The sequence below is a fragment of the Sminthopsis crassicaudata genome, chromosome 2, assembly GCF_048593235.1.
Source record: "Sminthopsis crassicaudata isolate SCR6 chromosome 2, ASM4859323v1, whole genome shotgun sequence".
NCBI lineage: Eukaryota > Metazoa > Chordata > Mammalia > Dasyuromorphia > Dasyuridae > Sminthopsis > Sminthopsis crassicaudata.
In genome coordinates, this window is record NC_133618.1 from 617,085,262 (window position 1) to 617,093,045 (window position 7,784).

The window sequence follows — 7,784 nt, forward strand, 5'->3', positions numbered from 1 at the left end:
ATCTCGTTTTTCATCTTTGGTCATTCAGCTTCTTTAAAAATCATAAACAGGGGGCCAGCTAGGTGGCACAGTGGATAGAGCACCAGCCCTGAAGTCAGGAGGACCCGAGTTCAAATCTGGTCTCAGACACTTAACACTTCCTGGCTGTGTGACCCTGGACAAGTCACTTAACCCCTATTGCCTAAAAAAAAAAAAAAAATCATAAACAAAATCATGTAGGAGAGAGGAAATGATGTCTAAAGTCCCTTCCTGGATGGACAGTTTGTGATTTGATGACTAGAAAACATAATAAGTTTTAAATCACAGAATTTCAGAGTAATCCAATCCCACAGTGGAAGAGGGAAAAAAACCTTCAAAAGAAGCTCACCACATGCTAAGGCCATCCATCCCACTTTGGAACAGCTCCAATTATAAGGAAATTCTTTCTCACATCAAACCAAACTCTACCTCTTGCTCTCAGTTCAGTCCTCCTGGGAGAGCAGAATAAGTTAAATCCCTTTTCTAAGGGGAAGCTCTTCAAATATTTAAAGACAACCATAATGGACTCCCTAAGTCTTCTCCAGGCTAAATTAGGACCTCTCCTGCCTGAGGTCCAGATAAGCAAGGTAATTTAATCAAAATAATAAAGTGCTTAGATTTCAACTCAGGTCCTCTGACTCCAAATCCTGCTCTCTTTCCACTGTAATACTCAAAGTACTGCAGAATGATGACCTCCATTTTGGGAAACCCTATGCAGTCTAAGATAGCATTGATAGAGTACAGCTTTAGGAGAAATATAGCACTAATCTTGAGGTCCCCTTACCTTAGAGTGCTATTGTTCTAACAATCCATCTGTCAATGATTCTAAAGTTTTCCAACCTTGAGATAGTCCTACAAACATTGCAGACTGTCAGATAATCTGCTGTGATAACCAATTTTTTGAAACAACAGTGAAGTACCCAGACAAGAGAAAATACAAGGCAGCCAAAATAATGAAAGTTTCAGAGCGTTTATCATTACTGGCCAGGACTGAACCCCATCAGAACTGGGGGGATCAGTGCTAAGTGGTTTCAGAAACACATATTTATATAAAAATCCACAAAGAAATTCCTTTCCCAGACAGGAGTTATCACACTAAGAATTCCATTCCCAGACAAGCAGTAAGACAATATTTCTTTAAGTTTTATATTTGTCAAGTTGTCAAGATCTTAAGGCAGCATATCTGGAGGCCTGCAATTGGAAACAGAAAATACCAGCTGCATTAGGGAATGAAGAGCTGGCAATGAACTGACTGCAGACAGACCTGAAACCAAAATGATGTTCTTATGGTCTCAGGAATGCATAAGCAGGTTAGGGACAGCATCCATTTCAATAGTGAATAGCTCACTCCTCAGTTCTACATCTGGGTCATAAAAGTAGCATATAATTGACAGGAAGAAGAAGATCCTTCTGTCTTTTCCTATAAATTTTTCTTCTTGCTCCTGTTTATTTGCTAAATCCTTGTGAACCTTAGCTGTGGGGTCTGTGACCCCAACCTCCTTCTGAATCTCAACAGCATTATCATTGAATTAATTTTACTTCCTAATTCAAGTATAATTTTATTTATCTGCCTACTAAATCTCAACTTCTTCAATTCAGTTCAATTTTACCACCTTTCAATTGTTCCATAATTTGGGCATCTGATAATCTAACAAGCAGTGTTTGTGTAAATCATTGATTGCATGGAGCCAAATCCTGGAACTCTTTCCAAGTTCATACATTAGCCAGTCAAAAGACAAAAGACTTTTATTATGGGTTATTCTACGTGCCATGGATTGTGCTAAGTATTGAGGATGCAAAAATCCAAAAATTTAAAAATTCCCTGCTCTCAGTGAGTTTGCACTCTAATGGCACATATAGCTATTAATTAGCATGCTTTGCATCAAACCATTTAACTGGTTCTGAATTCATCTAATTGTACTAATTCATAATTCTCCATCTTGTCTAGCATGAGAAACTTTGCTCAAAATCTAGATGTTGTATTGCTTTAAACAATCACAGATCATAAATTTAGAGTTGGAAAAAATAAATGAATAAATTTAGAATTGAAAGAGACCTTAAAGAGATGGAAGGCCATCTATTTACAAATGAGAAACTGAGGCACAGATTAAGTAATTTGCCCAAGGTCACAGAGGTAGTAGTCAGGATCTTAACTGAGGTCTTCAGTCCCCTGACTTATAGTTTAATAAAGTTATCAAAAAAGAAAATAGATTAGTTTGGTATAACTTACTTTTTTTTTATTATAGTTTTTATTTACCAGATATATGCACAGGTAATTTTACAGCATTGACAATTACCAAATTCTAATTTTTCTAATTTCTAATTTTTGTTCGAATTTTATTCTAATTTTCCCCCTCCTTCTCCCTCCCCAAGATGGCAGGTTGACCAATGCATGTTCAATATGTTAAAGTATAAATTAAGCTATAACTTACTTTAAAAAAAAAAAAAATCATGCTGGTGCTTTAGGATCATTGCTTTTTCCAACTTTTCTCTGACAAATGAGATTTATTTCTTTCCCACTACTTTTTTTAACCCTTTTTTTTTTCAATTGGGAAATTACAGATTTTTTTAATTTTTTTTCAATTAAAATTTTTTTTAATTTAAAATAAAAATTTTAAATACAAAATGGATCCTCAGATCTAACCAATTAAATAACCAGTGATTCCAGAGGTCACTCCAGGGCTCACTATTGAGCTAATATCCAGAATGAGACGAATATTTGAGATTTTGGGTATAATATGGAAAATTTATTTTCTTTGACTACTTATTTGTCACAAGGATTGGGGTCTTTCTTTTTCCGTCTATTTATTTTCTTTTCAACTTGGGATGGAAGAGAGAAAAAATATTAATGCTTTTTAGCTGAAAAATAATTTGATAGGAGGACCTGAGTTCAAATCTAGTCTCAGACACTTAACACTTCCTAGCTGTGTGACCCTGGGCAAGTCACTTAACCCCAGCCTCAGGGGAAAAAAAAATAAAAATAAAAAGATCAAAAAAAAGAAAAATAATTTGAGGATTTTTAAAAACTTTAAAATACTTTTAAGAAACAACAACTCTTCCTGGGCAAGTCCACTTAACCTCAATTGCTTCAACAACAACAAAAAATTAAAATTAATAAATTAAAAAAAAAAAAAAAAAAAAAAAACCACAATAATCACAAGAAAAGCCTAGCCATGAGAGGGCCTCCTAGAGTAAGCTGTCAACAGAGCCCGGTGCTTGCTGGGAGGAGAAGGCAGTCCTGAAACACAAGGCCTGCTGGGAAATGTAGTCAAGCTCTCAGAAAATAGCCTCAGACACGCCTCGCGTGAAGCCTCGCGAGAGTTGCGCGCCGAGATGCGGTTGGAAGTTGGCGATCGTCAGTTGGCCGAGCCCTGCCACGTGATCCAGGAAGTGACCTGCCCTCCCGATGGAACCGCCCACAACAGAGGAAGACAACAAGCACAGCCCGAAGGTGGAGGCCCTTTTCGAAATCCCTGATGAGCGATTTGCCTGCCTCCGTTAGGCGCAGGAAGGGTGTCTGAATTTGGAAACCATCCCACAGCAATGAGTTTGGAGAAGAAAAGAAGCGTCCCGTATCACCAGCTGAAGAAGACTCAGGATGACTCCTCCCCGCCCGTGGCCCGCCCAATGAGGAGAGAGCTCCCACGTGAAAAAGCCATCGCAAGCAAAGGGCCTTCCAGAGTGACCAGCACCGTGAGGAAGCTCCTGGGCCCCAACATCCATCCCGGAATGAGGCAGGAGCTCATCAGGCTGATTGCAGCAAAAAGAGAAAAGGAGTATGTCGATTTCCGTACGTTTAGATTCTTTGTTGGAACGTGGAACGTGAATGGCCAGTCTCCGGACAGCGGGCTGGAACTGTGGCTCAATTGTGATCGGGACCCCCCGGACATCTACTGCCTCGGGTTCCAGGAGCTGGATTTGAGCATGGAGGCCTTCTTCTACCTGGAATCGGCCAGGGAGCACGAGTGGCTGGCGTCTGTGAAGCAGGCTTTGCACTTCAAGTCCAAGTACAAGAAGGTGCAGCTGGTGCGCCTGGTGGGGATGATGCTGCTGATATTCGCCAGGAAGGAGCACTGCGGCCACATCCAGGACGTGGTGACTGACACCGTGGGCACGGGGCTCATGGGGAAAATGGGGAACAAGGGAGCCGTGGCTGTGAGGTTCATGTTCCACAACACGGCGGTTTGCATTGTCAATTCGCACCTGGCGGCCCAGGTGGAGGACGTGGAGGGCAGGAATCAGGACTACAAGGACATCTGCGGCCGGATGAACTTCTTCGTCCCGAATCAGGGCCACCTGAATATCATGACGCACGACGTGGTCATTTGGTTGGGGGATCTGAACTACAGGCTGTACATATACAACGCCAAAGAAGTGAAACGGCTCATCACTAAGAACGACCTTCAGAAGCTCCTGAAGCTGGACCAGCTGAATGTTCAGCGCAGGAATAAGAAAGCCTTCGAGGACTTTTCCGAAGGAGAGATTAGGTTCATCCCCACGTACAAGTTTGACAGTAAAACAGACAGATGGGATTCCAGCGGGAAGTGCCGGATTCCCGCGTGGTGCGACAGAATCCTCTGGAAGGGGTCGAACATTAGTCAGGTCCGCTACCAGAGTCACATGGGGCTGAAAACCAGCGACCACAAACCTGTCAGTTCCCTCTTCCTTATTGGAGTGAAGATTGTAGATGACAGGAGATACCAGGAGATATTTGAAGACAGTGCCCAACTCATAGACAGAATGGAAAATTACTTTCTTCCTTCCATAGCAGTCAGCAAGAAAGAATTTAGGTTTGAAAATGTGAAATTTCGGCAGCTCCAAAAGCAGAAATTTCAGATCACCAACGACGGTCAGGTTCCCTGTCATTTTTCCTTCATCTCTAAGCTAGGTGACAAGCACTACTGCAAACCGTGGCTTCAAGCCCAGCCCTGTGATGGCTACTTGGAGCCAAATGAGACGTTAGACATTTTCTTGAGTGTCTATGTTAATAAAGATTCTGTGCCGGTCCTGAATGCTGGGGAAGATAATATGAAAGATATCCTCGTCCTTCACCTGGATCAAGGCAAAGATTACTTCTTGACCATCAGTGGCACTTACCTCCGAAGTTGTTGTGGGACGTCCTTGGTAACTTTGTGCCAGCTGAGAAGACCGATCAGAGAAGTTCCTGTTTCCAAACTCATAGACTTGGAGACGGCTTCTTTGAAGGACAGTGTCGATGAAAAGCCTCTTCAGATCCCCAAGGAACTCTGGCTCTTAGTGGACCATTTATATAAACATGCCTGTGACCAGAAGGATTTGTTCCAGACTCCTGGGTCACAAAAAGAAGTTCAACAAATTATTGATTGTTTGGATACTAGCATTCTTAAATTAATACCTGGCAGTAATCACTCAATAGCTGAGACACTCCTCATCTTCCTGGAAGCCCTGCCAGAGCCCGTTATCTGTTATGAAGTATATCAACGATGCCTCGACTATTCACATGACTACCGACTCTGCCAACAAGTAATTTCACACCTTCCGCAGTACCACAGAAACGTTTTCTGGTATCTGATAACTTTCCTTCGAGAACTCTTAAGGCACTCTGAAACTAACAACATTAATGCCAATATGCTCGCCAATCTTTTCTCAAGTCTTCTACTACGGCCTCCACCTAATCTAAAGGCAAGACAGACTCAGAACAACCACCCACGCGCTGTCCAGTTTCTCTTGGGCTTCTTGCTTGGAGGTGATAAACACTAACTCTTCCTCTCTCATTTTGCCATGCTCACCTCCAAATTCCAGGCCAAAGGAATCTCCAGCTGTGAATTTCAGAAGTGATTTGAGAGCTTCCTCTTTGGCTCCAAAGGGCTCTATCCTCCAGTTTTTTGGCTGTTAGCTTTTGAAAATCTATAACTTAAAAGTACATTAAGAAAAGTGGGTCTTCTAGGACCACTTGATCTACAACACACTAATAGCACATCCTGTACATCGGAGGACTTAAGACTCATATTGCCAAGCCAAAGAATCCCATGTTTAATGTTTTGTGCTTTATCTTTGTGGGACAAAGAGATCTGTATTCACAGTCCAAAAAAAAAAAAAAAAAGTCCAAGATGAATTCCAGCCCTGGAGTGAAGGTAGCATACAGAGTCATTCTTGGCACAGAAGTTCCTCTTTATGGATACTGTGCTTTTATTAATGCCCCTTAAGGTAGTCTTGGTCCTACTGTTGATTAATATTGAGCTTGCAGTTCACTAAGAGCCCCAGATCTTTTTCACACAAACTGTTGCCTACATCTCTTTATCTATTCAGAATCCATATAACCACAATAACTAAAATCATTTTCCATATCCCATTTTCTAGAGGGAGATAGATATCCAGTGAGTTGATATGAAAGATTTATTCAAAAATATGATTTCAAATATGTCATAGAGTTAGTATAAGTTTAGTATAGTTTCTTCCATTATATGACAACAGAAAATTTAAGGGGGACAAAGCCTAGCATATAGTAGATGCATAATAAATATTTGTTCAATTAAATGATCACTGTCTTCAAATATTGAAGGACTGCCACATGTAAAGAGGAGTAGATTTAGTTTTCTTGGATAAGAGAACCTACATAAAATTAGTGGAGTGTTATAGGCAAATAGATTTCAGCTCAATATAAGAAAGAAATCCTATTAGAGCTGATCAAAACTAAGTTAGATCATCTTGTAAGATAATAAACTATTCATCATGAGTTGTTCAAGCAGGGGCTGGAGAGCCATTTGTCAGAAATATTATAGAAGGAATTCTTGTTCAATTATGAGTTGGACTAATGGATCTCTAAAGTCCTTTCCATCTCTAGGCTTCTAAGTTTCTATGATTCTGGACAATACTGTATGTACCATGAGACCCTGAGGCTCTCAGTGATTCTGAAATGTAAGCACAAGTTGATAAAAAATATGTTTTCAACCAAAACCCTCTGCTACCTCTTCCCCAGGGTCAATAGTCGGTATTAGAATGACAACTAGAGATGTATTTACTGATTTCCAGGCTTCTATTTCTATGGGGTTTATTTTGTTTGTTCCTACTCCTATTACATCACTGCTCCTATATTTCCTCTCACCTTGCCCATCTCACTCCAGGGAGGAGCTTCCTAAGGCATCCCTATCTGGCATTATGTCAGTAAGTGCTGTGTGGATCCTAGGTTGATTCTTCAGAATGTTGACAGGTGTTCAAGAAGACTCAGAACTCAAATGGAGCAGCACTGAAGTGCACATATGCTGTAGTGGAATCTGTAGCAATCACTGGTCCTCCATATGGCTCCAAAATTATAAAACATGCTATCCTTAACACAGCTGAGGGTATAAAACACCAAGTTTCCAAGTCATTGCTAAGTGCTCTTAAAATAGCTTGTTCCTCCTAACCAAGTGTTCCAGAAGATCACCCTGTCATTTGTTTGAATGAAATATCACTTCCAATTGAACCCTAACAGGAGCATGGGCAATGCCTCGGGTTGTATGTGATAGGAAATGGTTATATCTGTTTAAAGGGAGATGGGCCTAGGAAGGGGGTAGAGGGTTAGCACTGAGTCTGCTTTGAGTATATGTACATTTGGAGGTGGGGAAGGGTATTAATCGCAGCATTTTTAATTCCCTCAGTCTCTGAGACTAACCTAAGGATATGTATGTCTTTATCATTTCACCTGAAGCCTTAGCCTCAGTTTCCTCATGTTTAAACTGAAAAGGTTCAGGGCAGTCAGATTGCACAGTGCATAGAGCACTGACTCTGAAGTCTGGAGGATCTGA

At 40.9% G+C, this 7,784-nt stretch overlaps 1 pseudogene; it reads left to right on the forward strand.

The window, feature by feature from the left end:
* The first annotated feature begins 3,396 nt into the window (after nucleotides 1-3,396).
* Nucleotides 3,397-6,534, forward strand: LOC141558655 (inositol polyphosphate 5-phosphatase OCRL pseudogene; annotated as a pseudogene).
* Nucleotides 6,535-7,784: the final 1,250 nt, after the last annotated feature.